Genomic DNA, 26,229 nt, shown 5'->3' on the forward strand with positions numbered 1-26,229 from the left:
TTGCAAACTCAAGAACAATATCTTAAAAGATGAGTTATTTCCTCACCCATGAACATAAGTCTATGACTACTTCTACCTACAACTCTCTAGGCTAGAAGTTAGCATGTATCTTATGTTAATATTTACTTGTTATACCAAAAGTTTATAAGATTTCTGCCCAGTATCCTGTTGTGCTAATCTTAAAGCAGAAAGATTATTACTTCTGAGTGTGACTACAGTTGTGATTTCTGAGATATGAAAACAATGAATTAGCAGATATAGACACTTTTAGAGCAACAGAAAGAACAAATGATTTGTTTTCTCCTTACTATTTACCGCATATCTTTTGTCAGGCATGAAATAACAAATGGATGTGTGAAATTGCACAGTGATTCGACAAAAGTTAAGAAAAATATTCAAAATTTAATTAACATAGAAATTGTCAAGTTCTGTGGTTTCATTCTTACAGAAGAAAGAATTTTATATGACAAATATCTTTTTTTAATGTGATGGACCCAGTGAAACAATTCAGCATGTAAGTCACTTAGGGAAATTTTAACTCCTTTGGATAACTTTACTAAATGACTATATGAAGTACTTTATAGCTCCTTCAGTTCTCTCAAAGGATGAATTCACTGCCCACAATATTTAACTGAAAGCCTAGGGAATAACTTAGCATTACAGGAAATTGACCATTACTATACGCACTAGAATGGTTGCCCAAATTTAAATGTCTGCAGTGTTTTTCTCTAAACTGAGACATGGTTGAATAGTAGAAGGATGTTTGTAAATGTGTATGCGTGTGCGTGTGTGCACACGTGTTTATGTGGAGTAAATGGGAAAAAAACAATTAGACTTTTGAAAGTTTTTTTCACTTATGTCAAGGACATCAGGACACAGAAAATTTTCACAAGTTTCTGAAATCTAACAATCTTCTACAAGAGCTTCTACAATGACTTGGTATTCAATAGGGATCATTATTTCTGATGGCTGAGGGAAGAACTTGTAAGGTGACATTTGTTTGTAATAGCCGTGGTAGCGTTTTGGTGGATAAATAATCTAGTTTAACTCTGAAACTGAATCCACCCATATGGCAGCATAGTGTCGTGGAGAAATCCTTTTTCAGATGTTGGAAAACCTGGGTTTCAGTGTGCTCCATTAAACCAACCAGGTTTGTGGCCTTTGATCCTTTGCTTCTGCAACGTGGTATAAGTTGAAGATTTTATATTAGACTGTTTATAAAACATCTCCTAACTCTAGGATCCTTGGAATGTACTTGATAAGTATTGAGGACTTCTAATAGACTTTGGACCCTCATGGAATGCTGTATGGAGCACATGGAGGAAGTAGAATCAACAGTCTTTGCTCTCAAGGATCTTAAAAGTCAATTTACTACTTCAAAAAGTATTTATTACCATTTATCCCTCGACAGACACAGTGCTGCCTTGTAGGCTTGCAGCAGTGAATACTCAATCCAGATTCTGCCCCCACAGACCTTCTCAGGAAGACAGATGATTAAATTCAACTTATGACCAATTTTGATTAGTATTATAATAGGAGAAATACACAGAGCTTAGGGTATACATATTGCAAAAGACCTAAGAAATGTAAAAGGTCAGAGAATACCTTCTGGAAGATCTAACCTTTCAAATGAGACCTAAAGATTGAATAGTAGTTAACCAGAAAAATAGGAGGAAAAGACCGTTTCAGACAGAAGGAAATCATGTAAACGAATATTATTAAATGGTGGGAGAGTATTGTTCATTTGAGGAAATAAGATTAGTAGAATGGTGCACAGAGTCTGAGATGAAAAGAGGCAATTAATGCTTCTGAAACAACAGTGAAAAATCTAAGCTGGCACATGGTAGGTACTAGTTTGGTCAGTACAACTCCAAATATCAAGGATGAGTTGAGTGTACTTGCTTTCAAAAGCAAGCATGGTATACTCAATGGAGGACACACCTCTTTTGGAAAGCCTGGCAAAGATGAGTTAAAAAGAAAGAAAATAAGGAAGTACTTTAGATGAGAAATATTAAGCAAAACACAGAAGGGCAAAAATAAATTTTTTTTCAACATTTTCTGTATTATAATCAAAGAAAAATTTGCCTGACCTTCTAATCGCAATTTATAAGAAATTAGGTGTTAAACTGTCAGTCATAGTTTTACCTTTTTAAGAAAATAAGATATTTGTAAATGTTTACGGGAGTAAGTTTGAATGAGCAAACAATGCATTTTCCCTTAATTCTCTCACAATTTTGCAACTATCTTCCTGGTTTGCACTAAAGATTACCACATCACTTACAATTTCCTTTTGTCTTCATAGCAGATATCATTTATTATTCAACATAACAGTTCAACAGGTGCAAAAGCACTCCAGAGTAGTATCATCAATTGTAATTGAGAATGGTGGGTATTGGAAGAAATGTTTTCACTCATCTTTGAAGCATCCACATATTGTTTCTTCAGTTGCTTCTGTGTTATTGATCAGACACAAGAAACATCTTCCTCCTGTAGAGCATGATAAAACATGTAAACTTTGGGTCACAGTATTGACTTAGGTTACAATCGCTTAGAATTAAAAAAAAAACATATTACCAACGTATTCATGGAAATAATAAAAAATATTCCAAGTTCAAGATTAAATTTCTTACATATTGCCTTCATTTATAGTGTTAAAGTGTTGTTCATTGGGACACTGTATTGTTTGATTGATGTAAAAGTAGAGAAGTGTTGTTCAGCCTCTTCTACGTGCAAAGTTTTAACACTTATATTAACTGGACTACCTCTATGGCTAGCACTATTATCATCACTTTATAGATGAAGAAGCCCACATTTAAAGACATGTAGAAAATGAGTCCCTGGTGCTCATATATGGTCAAGTTTGACTCTTAAACTATAATTTCTGATTCCAAACCTCAGGCTCTTTCTGTTATTAAAATGGATACACACTTTCAGTAATCAGTGGTACCTGGAGGTGATGTTTTAGAAACTAGAACATAAAAGGGAAAGTAGGCAGAACTTAAAACCAGAAAACTAGGATCAACTGACAGTCAGCGAACTAACATGGCCTTCGTTTCTAAAAAAGTAAACCTCACTTTCCTATAGATTTATTTCTTATATATTGACATTAGTTAGTATGAGCTATGCTATTTTCCCTAAAGATGTATACCCTAAATATTTCTCATTTCATTTGTTACTGTTGAGATCTCATCAGGGGAGAAAATTTGGAAAATGAGTATCAAGCTAGATGAAGAGTGGTAAGAGATGAAGACAGTCAAATCTGTCATTTGCAATGAAGCAATGTAACATATATGATGATATGCTAGTTTATCAACTAGGTTTTGTAGGCCTTTAATTGCTGTTCAAAGTAAACTGCAATCAGATTTAAGGAGAACTGGAGATGAGTGAAAACAGGAGTGAAAGATTCAGAGAAGTTATAATTGAAGAACAAGAAAAGAATTCAGCATAACACTTTGTCATGGGAACCATGAAGTCTCTATGAAATAGCCATACGAAGCACACTACCTTCCCTTTTGTTATTGGCCTTTTTTTTACTTATAGATGGAAAGTTCAATTTTCCAACATCCCCTGCTGCTGGAGGTGGACCTATGACATAGTACTGTCTAATGTTTTCTAGATAAAAATGCCTGGGGAAGATGTCACTTTCCAAATTAAAAGGAAAATTTATAGAAGTATAAGGATTTTCATCCTTCATTCTTTCTGTAATAGAAAAGTAGCATGATCATATGATCATACTTTTAGTCTACAGTAATGTACTCTGAAGAAAAAGTGATAACAGAGGAACGATATTTCGAAGATTACCTAGAGCTATGCATAAAAATAAATACAGGAGAGCATCAAGATGGAGAGGAGGACTTTGAATTGGAATGCACACACTATATCTCGAGGCCTGCACAGCATTCAAGAATGCACCAATGGCCTGATAGAAGAGGCATATTTGGAAATAGTTCCATTTAAAATGCCATAAGAACCATGGGTTGGGACAGGAGAAGGATGGGTGGGGTGAGCATTTGACTAAGCATTTGAATAAGACAAAGAAAATTGGCGGGGTGAGGTGGTTCATGCCTGTAATCCCAGCACTTTGGGAGGCCGAGGTGGGCGGATCACAAGGTCAGGATTTCAACACCAGCCTGGCCAAGATGGTGAAACCCTGTCTACTAAAAATACAAAAAAATTAGCTGGGCATGATCCCAGCTACTCAGAAGGCTGAGGCAGAGAATTGCTTGAACCCGGGAGGTGGAGGTTGCATTAAGCTGAGATGGTGACACTGCACTTCAGCCTGGGTGACAGAGCAAGACTCCGTCTCAAAAAAAAAACAAAAAAAAGATGCAGAAAATACAAAAAGTTGTAGTAAAAAACATGATAGCATTTATATCAAGATTTTAAAAATGAAGCATCTCTAGGTAAAGATATGTTTAACTCTTTTGAGATGTAGAACTTGACCCTGGTAGAGTGCAAGTTTTGGAAACTCTTAAAAAGTTTTAAAGACTTATAGCCCTTTCAGATACTTATATCATTATTATTAAATATGATAACAATAATTAGTAATGTAATTTCAAATATGTTGTGTTTCCAAAGGTAATTTGTTTACACACTGTCAGTCTAATCCAAATGTGCACATGTACACAACACACATGATAGGCAGTCATCCAGTCATTCATCACTATGTATTGACAGTGTTATACTCTGTTAGCTACTAGAGGAGTCAAAGAAAGATGTGAGTCTATGTCCTTATCTTTACCCAAAAATTTTAAAATTTTGCATGGGAAGCAAGACGGCAAAAATGGAACAGAGCACCACTTGTTAATTACATATAATGTTTTAATTTAGATTCAGTATCTCTCAGTACTTGTGACAAACAAGTGTATATCATGTCTAATTGGCTTCTGCCATCATTTTAATTAGGATAGCTATAATTTTTGGTACTATGATAAAATATATTTCTTAGAAACAGAAAAGTCTTAAATTGATTACATTTCAGTTACAGGTTACTAATGAAACCGTTTACTTCAGGAAGTAGTAACTTTCATCCAATCCTGTTTAATTCACATGCTCTCCCTAAGAGGCTTTTCCATCTTAGCAATTGCCAGCGGTATCTACCCAGTGGCTCAAGACAAAAACCCAGGCAATTTCATCAATTTGTGATTTTTTTTCCTCTTTACATGTCTAAAGTCCAAGTTACCGTGATTTTTTTTCCTCTTTAACTATCACGTCTAAAGTCCAAGTTACCATCATCTTTGACTAGCATTAGGACATTAACTAGTCTCTTAACTAGTCTCCAATCTTCCACTCTAAACTGTCTATAATATAATACCTAAAAAGACCGATGAGGTTTTGCATCTTAAAATGTTCATCAGATTATTTACTTTTTTTGTTTAAAATTGTTCAGAATTTCCCATTATACTTAGAGTTTAAATCTAGATTAAATGCATACATACCAGCACCAGCCTGATCCATTTCATGCCCATTATTTTTATGGTTTTTATTAGTTAAGAACAATATAGAATCCAAGTATATTTTCTATACATGAATTGAAGCATGACAGAAAAAACTAAATTCTGCTTTACACATTCATGGGACTGATGTTGAATCAATTATATTCATCACTCACTTTGCAAATATTTTCTTCTATGCTTTTATACCCATTTTACATATATTTATAGTGTTATATTAAATTTTAAAATTAAAATAATTTTAATTTTGTTCACTCAAATTTACCAAGTTATTTATTTATGATTTGTTCAACACACTTTTCAATATTGACATTACACAAATTCTTCCATAATTGCTCTAATAATTTTAGTTTAAGCTTTTATTATTATGCTTTTTATTCATTTAGATTTTTATTTGCATCTATACATAAGTGATGTTGGAATTCCAAAACCACTTATTAGAGATATCACTTTTTCCAAATTCTAAATTTATGTATATATAGAGCTTTCTTCAGAACCTCTGTTCCATTGTTCTGTAGGCCAAGTTATGTCAACATTAACATTTCACTATTTTATGTCTTTATCTTATATTGTACTATTTGGTAAGAAAAACATCTCCCTTCTGTTTTTATTTATCCATGTATCTATCTATCTATCTATCTATCATCTATCATCTATTGTCTATCTATTTATATATTTAGTTCTGACTCTGTCACCTAGGCTGGAGTGCAGTGTCATAATGACAGCTAACTGCAGCCTTGACCTCCGGGATTCCAGTGATCCTCTCACCTCAGCCTCTCAAGTAGGTGGGACTCTACAGGTGTACGCGACCACAGCTGGCTATTTTTTCTTTAGTAGAGAAGAGATCTTCTTGTGTTACACAGGCTAGTCTCAAACTACCAGCTTTAAGTGATCCTCTTGCCTTGGTCTCCCAAAATGTTGGAATTACAGACATGAGCTTCTGTGACTGGCCCTCTCTTTCTTTATAATCACGTTTCAATATTTTGTTGTCTATTCTTGCTTGTGTAAAATTGCATTTGAATTTTAGAAATTTTAGAATGAGATTGTTATGTCAGAAGATTTGAAGGTTACTTTAAATTTATAAATTTGTTGGGGGCAATGAACCGACAGTTTAACAAGTTGACTCTTTCCATTCGTAAATCTGTCAGCACTCCATTTATTTAGAGTTTCTTTTATGTCTATTGATTTATTTACAGTATTATCCATATGATTATTGCACATTTGCTGTTTAGTTTGCACCATGGTAAATTGTAGGTATGCTGCTTTTGTAAATGAGATCCATTATGTTTAATATTATATTAAAAATTTTGAGTTCTAATGAATACTGACTTTATGAAAACTAACATATATCTTGCCATTGTTCTAAGCTACTGAAAAATGTTTCTTAATATTTGACCATAATCATTATTACACAACCTTTTCACAAATGTTTTGCCTTCAGGTCAACATTTTAAAAATCACCATTATCTGCTGTATCACATTGCTAAGCTCTTTTAATTTAAAGTCAAACACAAGGTGGATCATTCCCATTTTACAAATAAAGACACTGAGCCACAGAGAGTTTAAAACAGTGCCTAAGGCCACAAAGTGAATAAGGGGCTCTTTTAGGATTTATATCCAAGTTTTCCTAAATTCCTAACCTTTATCTACAGATTCCAAAGAAAATTCAACCAAATGACAATCTTTCTTGTATGCAGAGTAAGACTGACTACTGTCCTCATTATTGGAAAAGGTAAAAGAAACAGACACATAGTCAAATATTCTCATCTTCATTCCCCCAACTCCACAGCTGGAGAGTCTACAGCCAAATGACCAAGCAACTGAGGGTGTGAGATTTCAAAGGGGTTTAATAATCATTGATTGTTCTGCTGAAGGTTTATAAAATATTTGACCATGAAAATAATTGGACCACTTGTACCAATTTTGGACTTGTTTCTGGGCCATATTTTCATCCATGCTTCCTTTTTTGTAGTTTAAAATGCACACTGAATCTCAATCAGCAATGTGGATGATGATAAAACACTCTAGATGTAATTGCCAACATCTCTTGCAAATTAAAATGTTTTGATGAGACTGGTGGCAACAGAGTAGCCCTCTTCTACTTAGAACTAAACATCCCCACGTCAATTTTCACTATTGCATTTTTGGTGAGATTATCACAGCATATTCTCTATTATCACATTGCATTCCCAGGGACAATATAGCTATAGAGATCACAGGTAAAGAAAGTTTTCAAATTCTTACTATATACTGAAATGCTGAACCATCACCTTAAGATATACAGAATCACTTTCATTTTTTGCTGGCACCTCTTTGAGGCACAATATTTTCAAAAGATTTAAACTTAATGGAGTATTTCTACAAAAGTTCGTGACCACAAGGAGAGGCTCATTCATCATTACTTATTGTGTGTCGCTTTTCTAAAACAAGTTTAGAACAGACTTTGGATTTCAGAAGACACCTGCAGATTTTCCTGACGTCTGAAAGCAGGGATGAATAGTCAGCTGCGTCACCTCTCACCTCATACTGAGGCAATACAGCAGTTACAGATAAGTAAGAAAGAGTTGGGTCACCCTCTCCAATGCAAACAAAACATATTTATAATACTGTCATTGCATTTATAAACGTATTCTGTAACAGAAAAAAAAAGATTTGTCCAGTATACAGCTAACTGTACATTTAGTAGAATAGCAGTTTTTATTTTTAAAATTAATTTTGCTTTTTGTTCTTCTATTATTTTCCCCAAATACAGTAAGAGATGTAACTTGGCTATAATTAAAAATGAACAAATAATAGCTCATTCAATTCATTTCATTAATTCATCTTTTTGTGCTTTTAGGTCAATTTGCTGCTTTCAGTGCTGCAAGATATTACAGAAGTTTATGTAGTGACAGTTAGTTATACTAAATGTTATATTTCAAAGTAGCTAATTGAAAACTTCTATAGACTGGACTTCAAATATTTTTGCATCAGCTAAACTGTGGAATTTACACAATTGAAAAAACTAGACTTATCTGACACTTTGCTGATTTAAGAAAAGAAGACAAATATATTTTCAAAAGCTTAGCCCTTCTACCAAATGACTGACAAGTAGTTCTTCAAGTGCGGTGCAGGGATAGGAACCCTCACCAGGCTAGTATTTTGCCTGATGATATGAAGGGCACAATTGCTGTCTTACATATTTATGTCTCTCCCCGCAGTGTAACCACTCTTTCCAACTTATTGGTTGTCCTTAAAAAAATAGTCAATGTGTTTAAAAGCACAGACATTTTAAACATACTACACTCTCCTTTTAATACAAATGGAGGTATAATGCATCATGCATATCATCTTGCACACCACATTCATGTTTTATTAATGATTAAATATAACACACATAAAAGTGTATAAAACATTAATTTAGGGATAATGAATTATTGTTACATGAACCACAATGCAATCACCATCCAGTTTAATAAATAGAATATTGCCAACACACCTTCACATACACATACTCTTGCAAATAAAATGGGAAAGTTCTTCTCTATACTGGAAACAAAAAAAGCTAGATTTCATTGCATTCACTTCTTGATTTTCTTCCTTACCACTTATAGATGATAACTAAATCCTATAATTTAGCTTTTCCTGTTTTTGAATTTTATTAATAGTATTCTTTAGTGTCTAACCTTTTCTGGTGAAACATTATGTATTTCAGATTCAAATATATCATGTGTAGCTATAGCTTGTTTATTTTCTTTACTGTATGGTATTCTATTATAAAAACAAAACAATTTACTCATTCTTTTGGTTGATAGATATTTGAATTGTTTATAGTATTGACATTTATGTATAGTATATAATACTTCTGTGTACCTTGTATTTTAAAATTTATACACCTTGGAGGTGTTTTCTATATTTGTATGTGTATGTCATATATATGATAAATATGTATATATGCTATATAATACTATATACATATATAGACATGATGTATATCATGTACATTATGTATGTGCATTGCTTACACACACATTTCATCTCTAACACAAATATATTTCTTTTAAACGATTACATGGTTTCGATCTGTGGCTGTAGACAGTTTCTAACCTTTTATTGAAGGGCATTTAAGTTGTGGTTAGTCTTATGGTATTACAAGCAATTCTATTGTACATCCTACTACACTTGTCTTTGCACACACATATTGGAGAACAAATATCCAGTAATAGAATTTCTGGATCAAGTAAATGATATCTTCATTTCTTATATAAATATTGCTACTTTTCTGAAAAGAAACTGTATGACCCAATATTCTTTTGCACCCCATTTATCATATTCTATTAAATCTAATGCATTATTTATTTCAGCAAATATTTTGAATACTGTCTACATGGAGTCTGCTAGGTGAAAATGTACATATTTGTGGGGTGAGGGTTTTGACAGAACATCTGGTAATTGGGTGTTATTGAAGTAAATTAATAAATTTGAAGACTATCTACGAGAGTCAAGCATAGGCCATTTTTCTGTTCATGAGAAGGCTTAATATTAATGAAACTAGAGAGAAATGCCAATTACCAGCCACTAGACTACAGATAAATGAAGCCTTTTCTTCTTTGTGGTGATTGTTTAAAATTAATGAGAAGAGGCAAAGAGGTCATTATTTCAAAAGAAAGGTTCTAGAGGCATTTGTTCCCTCCCATTTTTGTTTCATCACATTTGTGTCTAAGAATATACATCAGCAAAAAAAAAAAAAAATCACTTACACTGCCTGCCGAAACACACAAATTGGACTTCATCAAGAACCAGTTTTGAAGTATGTGAAGCTTGTCTTCAGATTCTATCATTTCCCATGTCATGGTTTCCTTATTTGGATTTCTTGTTATTCTTAACTTCCTATTTTTAGGGCACTATACTGCCCTCTAGCATCCTTCTCCTTTCCCTGTAGGAATTCTTCTATCACATGGTGCATTCACACAGGCTCTAAGGGAAACTGATTAGGTAAACAGATCCGAGCCACAGCATCAATTCTTGATTGTAAATTCTTGCATTATATCTCCCAAATTTTAGCCTTCAGAACATGACCTTGTTCAGCACTCTGGTGTTTGTGCCTTAAAGATAAGCATATTATTCTTTTTATATCATTATCTTATCTACATTAAAAAAGTGGACTCTTTGTAAACTAATAGGTAGAACTGATAATGAAAATCTATATCAAATAGAACCTTAAGAAGAATAAGAAAGGGTAAACTGTAGCTGAGGAAAGAGGAGTTGAAGGTCAAGAAGGAAAATGGATTTTAACAATTTTTTAAATATCTGCATAATGTATTAGCCACACATGGGCCTAAATAAACAATTGTATTTATTTAGAATAAAGCTAACTCTTTCCTAGGAATACTTTGTCATTAGAAAAGAGTAAAAATTGTCCTTTATTGCATAATTGCCTTTTCTTCTTTTTCATTTGTTTTGCAATTGACATTGAAATAAACAAATGTATTTTTAAAGGTAGAAAACTTGAGAATAATTATGTCAATAATAACCACACAAATAAAATGAAGCCATACAGAACTATAATATATAGTGAAAATAGTATAACCATTATTGAGATATTTTAATTTGAGCTAAGCAAAGAGAATGCAAGAAACTTTTAAAAAATTGGTTGACTATGAAGAAACATTAACACCAGTAGTTGAAGATAGTACCTGTGTTACGTTTTCCTTTCCCAAAGACTTTGAATTTATTTCCTTGAAAATTACTGAAATGAGGCATAATAACATGACTCTCCTGGGGGACATTGGTCAATAAATCAATCTTCATTCTTATATTTCATCTAGGGTTGCTAACACATGGTTTACTAACTTAACCCCATATTTCTCCATCTGTAAAATCAGGATAATATCTGTTTAAAAGATTTCATTTGCTATTGAACTAACACGCAGTATGAAAATAATTAGCATGTCTAAAGACTCTTCCTAACAGACAGGTAAGTAAGTAACCAATAGTGAGTGAGAAAAGCATTATCATGATCAATTTAATATTCTTGATTCTGGTCAGCATGAGTACTAGTAATCAGTAATACTCAAATAGGCTGATACTCAACTTCAGTCATGTGATAGTCCCACACATAATAAACCTGTATAATGGGGCAGGGGAAGTTCTCCTTTGTTTCTTTAGTCTATGCATTTACCAGAAGAGGTAAAGTTACTGTGGAATATTGCCGTAATCTAAAACCTTAATTCTTTTCTCTATCTCAGAATATTTGAGAGGCTAAATTCCCAGTTGAAACATTTTCCCTAACTCTTGCTGATCTCATAAACAAAGCAGAGGCAGCAATGAGATACCTTTTGTAGGGCTGAAGTCATGCGCCAGCTCCATTAAAGTAAAATGAGAAGACGAATACCATGGCCCTGCCTGACAACTCTGCTCCTATTAGCAGAAGTTTCTTGAGGTGGCAGGATAAAGCCCTGGGCGACATATGCTATGACAGTCATGGTCATGGCCTATCTCTGTTATTTCCTTTATATGTTAGCTTGCATTGTTAGCAATTTCCTATCCATCTATGAAATCTCTCTAAGGCACTGCAAGGGTTAAGATTTAATATATAGAGCAAAACTTAACGATATGAAAGAAAGAGAAATAATCAATCAATGATAGCTACAGTAAAATACATTAAAATGAAACATTTTTATTGTATGTATTTATAAAAAATATGAGTTGTATATTCATTTATCATTTGCTTTAAGACTCTGACACATCATTTTAGATATCATCACCTGTCCAGGCATTTCATGATTTTCTCTGCCTACTCAGACATTTAGTGAAGAAAGCCAATCATTTCTTGCCTCTATCTGTCAATTGCCTTTTTTTCCCCTTTTACTCTAAATTTATATGCATATCGTGTTTTGGGAAAAAAATGTTAAAACTGATGATTTAACTGGTTTGAATATTGCATTAACAAGCTATATGCTTAAATTAATATGCTAAATTGGAAGAAAATATATGTATATTGGATTCACAATGTATTTCATTATTTTAAAGAGTTATTCTGATTATAAAATGCAATAATGTGTGCATTAATGTTTCTTGAGTTATTAGCAAGTTCCGTTTTCTGCATGTAGAATTTAAGTTTCAGAAATTATATTTATTTATCCTTCAGAAATTAGTATTATACATTTACTATGTGTATATCCTCACGCAACATTATGAATAGTTGTACAAAATTTGGTGCTGCACTCAAAGAATTTATGCCGTAATAGTTGGGATTTGATATATGGAGATTAACAGTTCAAACTAGTATGTGCTCTTGGCATGAATGTCTACCTTTTCCAAAACCCAAAGATGCCTTCAGGAAATGATGAATTACAAAATGACAAGTGATTATAATATGGACATGAAATTACAGGATTTATACTTGCACTGACTCTGACTGCAGTCCGTGTATATACAGGACACCACAATTTTTTTAATAGTGTATAAGATGATGTTAAATTCCTTTATATAAAAATTCAGTTTATTTTCCTCAAGGCATTATTTGCTTTTTCTATCACAAACCCTTCTCAATTTCCTTCCCAAACCCTCCCTGAATGTGGAGCTATCCAAACAAGGAATTAAAGCCCTGAAATTAATGAAATTTTTTATTTGCATATGGGTTTTCTGATTATAATGCTATTACCATAAAGTAGGGTTTACTGATGGGGCAACAGGGAATGGACAGGTGCTCAGCCACTATTGAGACCTAGAATCTGTTTGGATAAGCTCTTACTTCATTGTTGGATTACCTCGTACTACGTAATTCTTGAATTTTCTTGTCCTTATATTTTCCACTTCTTTGCAAACCAGAGGTTTGTTCTTCTAAAATCAATGACTTCACACATTCTATTTCAATAACAAAACATGGATGGGTTTCCTCTTCCCTTTTCTGAGGCAAATATTTTTCTTCTGAACATTTTCAACCATTTAACATTCTACATATGCCTTTCCAAATATTTGACATATAACAAAAAACCCGACATGTGGTTTATAATTAAATTAACATAGGACTCAGAATTTGGGCTTAACAATGTATATAGTGTTACAGGTGGACTGTCTTGGAAAAATCATGTGTGCTTTACAACTGCTCTATGGCATTCATTTTGTTACCTTTCCATTTTTATTGTCAATGCAATATGCATAATTCCTTTCATTTACTCCATTTGTTTCAACAAACTATAATCACTTTAGTTTTCATCACAATTAAGCCAGTAATTATTTTCTCCTTTTAAGCTGCTAATCTAGACATTTTAAATAGCATGTTTAATTTCTTGCAACAAGAGGTTCCAGGCCAATCTTGAATCACTCTGCCACAGGCATGTTTTCACATACTTTACGAAGGCAACATTTTGGTCTGTTTGTTTCTAGAGAAGAATATTATTTTAGGCTACATTTACCAGCCTACTTGTTCACATTGCATTGTTCCACATGAGTACTGAGGTAAAGCAGGGTTACCCAGAGTTTGCTGAGGTGTTACAAAATTTAGAATGGTTTCTTTGATTCTTGTTTGAAGACACTTAAACTCAATTTTCCTACCAAATTCTGAACTTACTAGACAATAATACAAGAGATTAAAATAAAGAGGAGAAAACATATTGCCTTTGTTACTGATAAAGGATGATTTGGAAATTGTAACTCAATGAAGGGGCCAATGTATCTGCAAACTCCTTTTCCTCCTTCCCCGCCCACTGCTCACTTAAGCCAACGTCTGCATCTGCAGAGAACTCAAAATGAACTGAGATGCTACCTTGTACTTTTCCAGGAAGATAAGGAAAAATTGATCAAATTTTCTAGGCTTAGGACTTTTGAGCATTAATTATACCTAAATTAAGACACATAAAAATTTATTTTCTCTCCAACCAGGCAAATTACTCCACTTTTGTGGGAAGGAGAAACAGGTAATGCGTGATGCAGGAACTGTGTAAGAAACAATTTATCTCATGAAAATTAGAATCATGAGAAAGAGATTTTCTTTATTGGCTGCATATTATTGAGTGTCTGAAAACCAAAATTAATATCAAGTATTTTACCAAATTCAAGTAATTCAAAAACATAATATGCATTGCACTTTTTAAAAAAAGTATGCCAAAGTACCGAATAGAATACAATAATTAAAAACCAAATACAGGGATTTTATTTTAAAATCTATCTTTTACTTTTTCCTTTGGTTCCCACTATTTGAATCTTTTTTCTTCATAAGTTACATGATCTCTTCTATAGTGGAATGGTTTAGTTATAGTTATAGGCATTTTTAGTGTTGAATTCCAATTACTTGGAGAATCTAAGGGGCACAGTATCTTCAGTGTATTGTTTCCAAAATACCTTAAAAAACAAGTAAAAAATAAAACAAATCAATAAACTGAATTATTTTGAAAAGGTATATATTAAATTAGAAATATTAAATAAAAATGTTTATAAAAAGAAAGAAAATTTGCATAAAATGGCTTACATGGTATATTTACAAAGTGCTGGATGAATGTGACATGCAAAAATCAACACATATGTGTACGTGTATAATCCCATTGAAAATGTATCTATGTGTTACAAGTCCATATTAATTAACATTATTTTTAATAAACTTTCCATTTTAGAACAGTTTCTGATTTACAGAAAGGTTACAAAGATAATGTAGAGAGTTCTCATAAAAGCCCACACGCTGTTTGCTCTTGTATTATCATCTCACATTATTGTTGTACATTTACCATAATTAGTGAACCAACATGTAAACATCATTACTGACTAAAGTCCATAATGTACTCAGATGTCCTTAGTTTTTATCAACTCTCTTTCTTTCACTTTACAATTTTGTCCAGGATGAATGTGTTCTGTGTCCCTTTGATATACATTCATCAATGTGGTTAGTTTGTTTTGAGCGCTTCCTTACATGACTATATATGTGATCCAAGTTTCTTTCCTATATAGTTTTCCTTCTGCTTAAACAATTTCTTCTAATACTTACAGCAAACCTACTCTGTAGGTTTGCTAGTGATTAATTCCTTCAGTTTTTATTTGTCTGAGAAACTCTTTATTTTCTCCTTCACTTTTGAAGGATAAATGTTACATGTTACAGAATTCTATAATTGTGTTGCTTTTCTTCAATACTGTAAATACTACATTCCACTTTCTTTTTTTTTTTTCCATGGTTTCCAGTAAGTATACTGGATTTCTGCAATTGTTTCTCTGTAGGAAAGATGTTTCCCCCTGCCCTTGCTTCTTTCAAGAGATTCATTTTTGTCTTTTTTTTTTTATTTAGTTTAAACATGATATGCCTTGGTAGGGGTGTGTGTGTGTATGCATGTTGGTGTTTATCCTGTATAGTGTTCTCTGAACTGTTTTGAACATGTGTTTTGATGTCTGTCATTAATACTGGACAGTTCTCCATCTTTTTTACTTCAATATTTTTTCTGCTTATTTCCCTATTCCTTATTCTTCTGTCATCCCTATTATGCATATGTTACAACTTTTGGAATTATCCCACAGTCTTTGGTAATCTGTTCTTTTTTTCATCATTTTCCTCTGCATTTCAATTTGGAAAGTTGCCATTGACATATCTTTCAATTAAGTGATTCTTTTCTCAGCCACATTGACTCTACTGATGAGCCACAGAAGGCATTCTTCAATTATGTTACGGCATGTTTGTTTTCAATCAATTCTCTTATATATTTCCTTCAAGTCTCCATCCTTCTGCTTATCTCATCCATATGTACATGCATGTTATCTACCTTTTTTTATTAGAGCCCATAAGATATTTATCATAGTTATTTTAAATTTTTTGTCTAATAATTTCAACATTTGTATCATATCTGTGTATGATTCCGAAGTTTGATTTGTCCCTTAACACTGTGACTTTTCTTTCCTTTTATCATGCCTTGTAATTTTTTCATTGAAAGCTAGATATGATGTATTAGGTAATAGGAGCTGCATTAAACAGGCATTGACTGTGAGATTTTAGGTTTTGTTGGCTAAAAGTTATATTTTGTTCAATGTTTGTTACAGTTGTAGGTTCAAGAGGCTTTAAATCCTCTGGTGTTCTTGTTTTTGTTTCTCATCTTTACTTTGGACATCCTTAAGTCTGCTTCCAAAAAATAATATGTGTCTTCCAGCTAATTTCAAGTTTAATTCACTTTTATCATACTGGATTCCTGAACCCTGTTGGTTGATTGTAGGTGTGAAGGAGAGATTTTTGCAATCTTCCCTTTAAATCTTAGTCTTCTATTTGACCTGTAACTTGGTGCTGTACTTCACAACTGTTTCTAAAAAGATACATCTCTCTCTCTATCTCTGTCTCTGTCTCTCTCTCTCTATATATATATATATACGTATATATCTGTCTCTCTCTCTCTGTATATATATCTGTCTCTGTCATTGATGTCTGATATTAATTGGGTGCAGCCTTCACAATCTAGTGTTGATCTCCCTTGATTTACATTATTTTTCCCTCAAATGACACAGGATGGCTAGAGAAATCTGGAGAAGGAAAAATGCCCTCCTTTTAGCTGGAATAAGGCTCTGACACAGTTTTCTACCCTGAAAAGTAAGCCTTTATTAAGGAAAAAGTCCTAGGTATATCTTGCAATAATTTATTTTCTCCTCTGTCTGTCAGAGACCTAAGTTGATCATTCTCAAATCTTCACCATGAAAACATGGTGGAGTTTCTGGAGTTAAGCCCAGAGAAGTTTAAGTGGCCCCCTAAGGCTGACCCAAAGGTTCTCACACATGCTAGTTCACATTCAGTATCCACTTGGACTCTTACCTCACATCTATACAAAAACTAACTCAAAATGGATGAAAGACCGAAATGTAAATGCTAAAACTAAAATATCCTTAGCAGAAAATGTAGGTGTGAATCTCTGTGACCTTGTATTAGTCAATGGTTTCTTAGTTATGATACCAAAAACATAAGCAGCAACAACAACAAAAATAGATAATTTGACTTTATCAAAATTGAAAACTTCGTGCTCTCAAGGTCACTTTCAAGAAATTGATGTCATACCTGTATTCGTAGAGGCAATATTCAAAATAGGCAAAAGATGGAAACACCCAACAGTACATCAACACATGAATGGATATGAAAAATGTGGTATACACATGCAAGGGAATATCAGTTTTTTTAAAGAAAAAGAAATTCTGGCACAATCTACAAAATAGATGAATCCTGAGGACGTTATGCTACGTGAAATAGGCCAGTCACAAAAACGCAAACACTGTATGACTCCACTTATATTACATACCTAGATAGTCACATTTATAGAAACAATAAGTAGAATGGTTGTTGCCAGGGAATGATGGAGGACAGAAGGAGAAGAAATTGGGGAGTTGTTTTGTAAGTATGGAATTTCAGTTTTGTAAAAGAAAAATCTTCTGAAAATTGTTTACACAATGATGTGATCATAGTTATTAGCACTGCTGAATTACCTTTTAAAACGGTTAAAGCTGGGCAAGGTGGCTTACATCTGTAATCCTAACATATTGGGAGGCCAAGGCAAGAGGATTGATTGAGTTCAGGAGATTGAGACCAGCCTGGGCAACACAGGAAGACCCTATGTCTACAAAAAATTTTAAAAAGAATTAGCCAGACATGGTGGCGTACGCCTGTAGTCCCAGCTACTCTGAAGGCTGAGGTGGATGGATCACTTGAGCTTGAGAGATTGAGGCTACGGAAGCTGTGATTGCACCACTGCACTCCAGCCTATGCAACAGAGAAAGAACCCGTCTTTAAAATACACAAGTTACCTCAACAAAATTGCAGGATGCAAGTTCATTATGAAAATATCAACTGTATTTCTACACACAAGTGATAAATTAAGAGAAGTGGAATTAAAATATCATTTAAAAATTATGAAAAATAGTATGGATAACCCCAACTAAGATATTCATGATTTGTACACTCAATCATTGCTGAGAACTATTAAATAAGAACTGAAGTAATTAAATTAATTATTAATAATTAAACTGTTTTTTATTAGTGGAAGCCTCCATATTATAGGATGACAATTCTTCCCAAATTCATTTAAAAATCCCATATGACCACTATCAAAATTCAAGCAGGTTTTTTGTTGTTGTTGCTATGGCTAGAAATTGACAAGATAATTCTAAAACTCATGTAAAAATGAAAAGACCTGAAATTGTAAGAACAACTTTGACAAAAGAACAAAGTTGAAGGTTTCACATTACCTAGCATTAAAACTTATTATAAAGCCACAGTAATCATACCTGCATTACATTCATGATAAGATAGACAAACAGATCAATTAAATAGAATAGAGAATCCAGATAATAGCCCACTTATATATATTCCATTGATTTTCAACAAAGTTGCAAAGGCAATTCAGCAGAGAAGCTGTAAATCTTTCAACAAATTTTGCTGGAGCAATTGGATATCTATGTGCATAAAACGAACGTGATTTCGTTCGCGTGATTTGGTCCATATACAGAATTAATTCAAAATGAATTCTAATCCTGAATATATTCCATAAAATTATAAAACTTCTAGAAGTTTTTGACCATTGTTATGTGAAGATTTCTTAGATACACCAAAAGTAAAATTCATAAAAAACCAAAATTCATTAAATTTATCTCATCAAAATGAAGCATTGTTCTTTGAAAGGCACTGTTAAGACTATAGAAGACGAACTGTGACAGAGAAAATATTTGTAAAATTACATATCTGATAGGGGATTTATATCTAGATATATATATGTAACTCTCAAACTCAATATTATGAAAGCAAATGACCTAATACGAAATGGGTCAAAGTTCTGGAGACACTCCTGGAAAGATATTATTTTGCCAAATGAGGATATATTAAGGTGTTCAACATGTTTTGTCATTAGAGAATTTAAATTAAAATCATAAAGTGATAATACCTACTATTTAGAATAATAAACATTAAAAACATGGACCACGCTAAGTGTTGATGAGGTTGTGTTATAACTTGAACTCTCATAATTTCTTAGCAAGAATGCCATATGGCACAACCATTTTGAAAATTCGCATCTCGGTTTCTTCAAAACCTAAACATGCATGCATACATGGCCCTGCTATTCCATTCCCAGGCATCAACCTAAGACAAATGAAAGCTTATAACCATACCAAGACATTTATCCAAACATTTATAAATGTTTTATTTGTAATATTATCAAACTGGAAACAACTCAAGCGATCTTGAGGAAGTAAAAATGTAAGCACATTGTGGTGTATACCACTCAGCTATAAAGACAGCAACAAGAATTAATCTCAAAATAATTATGACTAGTGAAAGAAGTTAACAAAAAAGAGTACACATATTGTTATTTATATTTAAAAATTCATGAGACTGATACTAATCTATAGTGATCCAAAGCAGGTGAGTGGCTACTTGGTGATGAGAGGAGAGAGTAGGTCAAAAGGGCAGTGTATGAGGGTACACAGGGGAGTCAGAAAACTTTTGGGTGTGAAGGATATGTTCACTATCTTGATTAGGTTTTTTTCACAAGTGCATGCATATGTCAAAATTTATACAATTATACATTTTAAATACATGCAACTAATTATATGCTGACTTTAATAAACTCTCAATAATTTTTTTAAAAAGGCATTCTTAAACCTCCAATTTTTATGATATGTGTCAATTAGGAGATTACCACAGAGACAGAAAACATTCTACCCTTACAAAAATTTTGCCCCAGATAAAATAGTCTCATTACCATAGAGTATATCTCTTTGTTCAAACAATTTTGGAACTTTTTCATGACATCTAACATTAAAAATCCACCAAATAACAATATCAAGAAATTATAAATCTGAGTAATTAGAAAAAGGTAGAGTCAGACAGCACTTTTTGCCTCAGAAGTTACAGAGGACACAACTTTGAGCCAAGCTTGCTTGCCTGCTTTGTTTTTGTTTTTTTGTTTGTTTTTTTTTGAGATGGAGTCTCACTCTGTGGCCCAGGCTGGAGTGCAGTGTCGTGATCTTGGCTCACTGCAAGCTCCACCTCCCGGGTTCACACCATTCTCCTGCTTCAGCCTCCCGAGTAGCTGGGACTACAGGTGCCTGCCACCACGCCTGGCTAATTTTTTGTATTTTTAGTAGAGGTGGGGTTTCACCGTGTTAGCCAGGCTGGTCTTGAACTCCTGACCTGTGATCCACCCTCCTCGGCCTCCCAAAGTGCTGGGATTACAGGCGTGAGCCACTGCGTCTGGCCTGAGCCAAGCTTTCTAAATGGTAATAAATAATGGAATATTTTGTCAAAAACTCAGACTTAAAAAATAGCTTAGATAACCACATTTGGGGTTATATTTGTTTTCTTTTCTTTTCCTTTCTTTTCTTCTGTCTCTCTCTCTCTCTGTCTCTCTCTCTCCCTCTCTCTTTCTTTCTTCTCTCTCTCTCTTTTTTTTTTTTTTTTTTTTTTGACACATGGCCTCCCTCTGTCACCCAGGCTGGAGTGCAGTAGTGTGATCTCAGCCCACTACAGCCTCAACTTCCTGGGCTCAGGTGATCCTCCCATCTCATCCTCTAGAGTAGCTGGGGCTAGAGGCATGTGCCACCACAACTGGCAAATTTTTATATTGTTTTGACAGAGACAGGGTTTTGCCATTTTTTTCCAGGCTGGTATTGAGCTCCTGGGCTAAAGCAATCCCCCCACCTTGGCCTCCCAAAGTTCTGGGATTATAGGCATGGATCACCACTCCAAGCCTGCTGGGTTATATTTCTATTCAAACATTATTTTTCTCTTTTTATTTCCATGTCAGTCTATAATGATGGTTATCCTAAATAAAATTATGTCTGACACACAATATTTTACCAAGGAATGCTCATGGTTAGTTAATAATTAATGAAAGTAACATACCTACTACTTTAACGCTATAGAACATTAGGTTGTCATAATACTAAATTCAAATAATATTGGATGACTTGCACAGATGCATATATTTTTATGAGGTATTAAATAAGAAACTTAAATGTAGAAAATTGTGTATTATTGGGGAAAATTGATAAAATACCTGTGTGTGTGTGTGTGTGTGTATAGATATACAGAAAAAAACACAAAAGCATGCCTATTTAGTGTTTATGATAGATCTCCTGGGGTAGAGAGAGGGGCACTAGAAAAAGGTAAAGGTTAATCTGTCATCTGATTAGATCACAATACTATATTTGTGTGATTTCTAAATTTATTGCATGTACTGAAAAGTAATGTATAACAGAACAAATAACCAACTTATTGTTTTAGCATTCTATTAATAATTCAATTGATTTGATGCTATTGCATTTCAATATGTAAATAAAAGGTACTTAAATTAAATCATATGAAATTGCTGAAATTCAACTTTATGTGGATTCAAAAATGGCAATATTATATTATTGAACCTAATATGATAACTCTTACAGATTTTCTTAATTACAACAATTTCTTCACAAACATTGATCCAGCAAGACCCTCCCTGGCAAAATTCCCAGAAAACATGTCATTCATCTATTTTAAAATGAAATATTATTGAGTAGTTCTTTTTAAATAATTGGAAATTATTGTCTAAGCAAATGCTCTTATTATATTTTACATTTAATTCTGGAAAAAAATATAAAATAAAAACAAAACATATAGTTGACCTCAGTGGAAATTTTAAAAGTAATTGGAGATGAGAAACAAAAATAAAGCAGATTTAGAAACAAGAAAAGACACTGAAGAACTAGTGTCTTCAAGGCCTCTGGGGATATCTGCTGCCTTGGATCTGGGGTTTAAATAGCCCAAAGTGACAGGATATTAAACTTGTGTAACAAGCCAGGTGGAAGATCTGATCTGATACTCTCCATATAAAGACAAATGAATAGAATGTTTTTGAGAATGATGGGATTGTACTTGAGGTTTTTAAGGATGGCTCTGGAAAAGGCAGAAAAAAGGGTGGAGGATCTCAGAAAATTTTCATGTGCATTCACATGTTGTTAGAAATTTTTACCCCTATTAACATAGGAGTTACTGTCACATGAATAAAAAAGTGGTTCAGATTGGTTGTGTCCCGAAATATCTAAGAAAAGTAAAATTTTAATTCTCTCTGGCAAAATACACATGACAAACTTTATAAAATTTCTATAGATGAAATTCCAATAAAAAATTTCATAGTAAACAATCATAAGAAACACATGCAGAAACAATTCTTACTCCATGAGCCACAGTCAGCAGAATCAACAACCAGAGAAACAGACCCTCATAAACCACATCATTAGTAAATATTAATACAATACAAATGCATATGTAAACAGTTTTCAAATTAAAAAAGATAGGAGCTAAACTATGAGAAAATAACCCAAGGAAAAAAAGGTAATGCAAATGTGAAAAAAAAATTTCTAGATACAAAAACAGAACTGATGAAAGACATGGATCCTCAGAGATCATGACGAATTCTAGTCACTGTCTATAACACTGCAAATCAGTAACAAGAAAGGAATACTTAGAAGTAGTCAACAAATAATGTTGTAACTATAAAAAAATTATAAGTATGCTATCAGATAAATTTTAAAGAATAATTTCAAAAGCCATGAGACTGTGGAATAATATCCTCAAAATACCATCTTATAATAATTACAAAACAAAAATTATGTTGTAGGTATTGTGTTGTGAAAATGAGGATTTTAAAACTGTTTCAAAAATTAAAAACCTAAGAATATAGTACAAATAAAACTTTACTAAAGGAACTTCTGAAAAACAATTAATATAAAAGAATGATAGTGACTATACACACACACATATGCACAAATTCTGAGATCATAAAAGAAAGGTTAAAATGAGTTAAAATATATTAGCAGTCACAAATAGTGAACTTTCTGAGAGTCAAAACTTTTTAGGCTTGATTAAAAAATAATCCAACTTTTTTATATCTGTAGGTGATATACTTTTAACATAAATACACAAAATAATGAAAGCAAAATTATGAGAAAACATGCTGGGCAAATAGAAAAATAAGAGTGTAGCAATATCAATAGAAGCAACAAGCTCTAAGAAATAAAACTATAGAAAAAAGAATGATCATATAATGATAGGAAGTTTAATTCACCATTGTACATAATAAGCCAAGTTTATAATAAACAGATTATATATTTCTAAGAATAGATTTTAATGGGATGTATAACATCTTTCAAACTGAATAAAAAATGCTAATATCAAATATTTAAGACAAAGCTAAAGCAAAAATAAGAGGGATATTTATTTTATTTTAAATGCTTCATTTGTAATAGAAAACTGAAATAAATAAACACTCAAATGAAAAAATAAGAAAGAAAAGAAAGGAAAAAGAGAGAGAAGAATGCTCGGAACATATATATAAATACATGTTAATAATATAGAACATAAAAATACAATAAAGATAATTAACAGAACCTAAGGTTGGTTTCTTGAAAATACTAATACAATTGACCAAACATGGTAGATATAGCTAGAAAAAGTGTGTGGAGGTGTAAATAAACAATATTAAGCTAAATGAAAAAAAATTATGGGTGCAGGGAAAACTACAATGATAATGAAATGATATGTGGGCCACATTTTGGGAAAAAAAAGGAAAACCTGGGAAAAATAGAAAAAACATAAAAACAGTTTGCATTTACAATGTTAATTCGGGAAGAAACAGAAACTATCATATATTTGACATTGATTGCAGTAATTGAATCACTAGTTTATAACTTTACACAAGGATTATTTCTGGTCCACACTAAGTTTTACAGGTGATTTCCACCACACCATTAAAGAGATACATAATTCTAAACAACAACTAAAACAGTATGAGAAAGGCACTTTGGGAGGCCAAGGCAGGAGGATCACTTGGGGTCAGGGTTCAAAACCAGCCTGAACAACATGGCAAAACACCATCTCTACTAAAAATACAAAACTTAGCCAGGCATGGCATGGTAGCATATGCCTGTAATTCCAGCTACTAGGGAGGCTGAGGCAGGAGAATTGCTTGAATTCGGGGGGCAGAGGTTGCAGTAAGCCAAAATCACACCATTGCCCTCCAGCCTAGGTGACAGAGTGAGACTCCGTCTAAAAACAAAAAAAAAAGTATGAGAAAGAAAAACAACCGATCCATTTTACTACCAAATATAAATTTTAAAATTATTAATGTAAGCTAGTAGAGCCAAACAAACAAACAAAAAACAAAAAAAACAGGGGGCAGATGGGGAGACAGATTATATTATGACGCATTTGAGTTTATTCCAGGTATGCTAGGTATGTTTTAAATTTACTTCCCATCAAAAGAAAAAAAAAACAAGAAAAGAAAAGGAAAACTATAAATGCAGTTTAACATATTAGCTTATTTTGAAAAATGGAAAAATACTAATAACCTCATTAGATGTAGAAAATCATTTGACAAAATGCAGTGTTATTTTCTTACTAAAAAAAAAAAACCCTTAACAAGTGATAAACAGAAAGGAACATACTTACATGACATGTGTCCACCGAAGGCCTACTGCAACTACCCTATTCAATTACAAAATGTTAAAATATTTACTTTAAAATCCAGAAAATGTCAAGATGCTCATTCTCATATTTCTACTCTACATTATTTTACATAATGTCATTAATGTAGTCAAGTCAGCATTGAAAGGAGGGTAAAGATTAGATTATAAAATAATGGAATTATCTAACATGTTAGACTCAGCCCAGTGCTGAGTGCACTTGTAATTCAATAATAAGTAATTACCAAAAGTGGGATTCAACAATCCTGGAGAGTGTTGGGAGGTAGGCCCGTGAAAAACCTGAAACCTGGAGGAGTTGAGAAGAACTTGGACTCCCTGTGAGCATCTACTTCCTAAGAGAAATAAGTCAGGCAAAGTTCAGCTTTGCATTCTGAGTTAATTTTTCCCAAATTTGCCTTAAAGAAGTCAGTCCCCCTCTTCACTGGTCATGTGAGTAAACAGATAAATAGAATGGCCTGAAATGAGTTTAAGGAGAAATTCCTTCTCATGGAAACCAGAAATGGAGGAAAATGTACTTCCACTCCAAAATCAGACATTGAAAGGAGGTTAGTGTCAGCCTTAGAAGGCTGAAACTACTACTCTTTCTTTATATTAATTTAGAAGAAAATTAAGTACCCAGTAGGGAAATATTATCTAGTAAATCTTGAATTACATATTTTATAATTATTTATCAAAACATGCAAAAATGTATAGACATGATTTTTGAACAGTTTACTTCAATAGGAAACATATTAAGAGCCATTTGATTGACAAGAGAATATAAATCAAAATAGGAAAAGTTGATAAATGATATGTGAAAACATATCAGCATAGACTTATACCCAAAGGTCATTAGCCATTTTTATGGTATCATTTTAGGACTGTGCATTTGTCTTTTTAATTTTTTTCCCCTTACCACAAATTGAAATGCTCTGTAGCTCTGTGGCCTCTTAGATTCTGATGTCAGGATACAAATCTCTGTTACCATGGGGACCCAATACTACAAAGGATTCACATAGTCGCCAACTTTTTACTCTTTGTGAAGAGCTATTCATATCAGAAATAAGGTTAATGGAGTCCAGCAACTTTAGATTTGATAGCTGATGAATCTGTAAGACTAAGAAAGATAGGAAATTTATATATATATATGAAACTATATATTAAATAGGAAATTCTAATTATATATATATAAGATTTCCTATCTTAATCTCACAAATACATACATATATATATGAATGTTTATAAATAGTAATACAGACTTTAATTTTCTTTGTTAACATGTAATATATCCAGATTCTAAAAGTAATTAATTCTTATTGATTATTTTTGGTATTCTTAATTTCATCAAATT

At 32.8% G+C, this 26,229-nt stretch overlaps 1 long non-coding RNA gene across 1 annotated transcript in view; it reads right to left on the minus strand.

Moving 5' to 3' along the window:
* The window catches only part of LOC129393644 (uncharacterized), a 92,778-nt gene that overhangs the window by 45,017 nt on the left and 21,532 nt on the right, over positions 1-26,229 (minus strand). Inside the window, exon 2 of the long non-coding RNA XR_008620640.2 lies at positions 2,282-2,487. This is a non-coding gene — a long non-coding RNA (uncharacterized LOC129393644). The remainder of the gene's footprint in view (positions 1-2,281; positions 2,488-26,229) is intronic.

The sequence above is a fragment of the Pan paniscus genome, chromosome 14 (genome assembly GCF_029289425.2).
Source record: "Pan paniscus chromosome 14, NHGRI_mPanPan1-v2.0_pri, whole genome shotgun sequence".
In the NCBI taxonomy this organism is placed as follows: domain Eukaryota; kingdom Metazoa; phylum Chordata; class Mammalia; order Primates; family Hominidae; genus Pan; species Pan paniscus.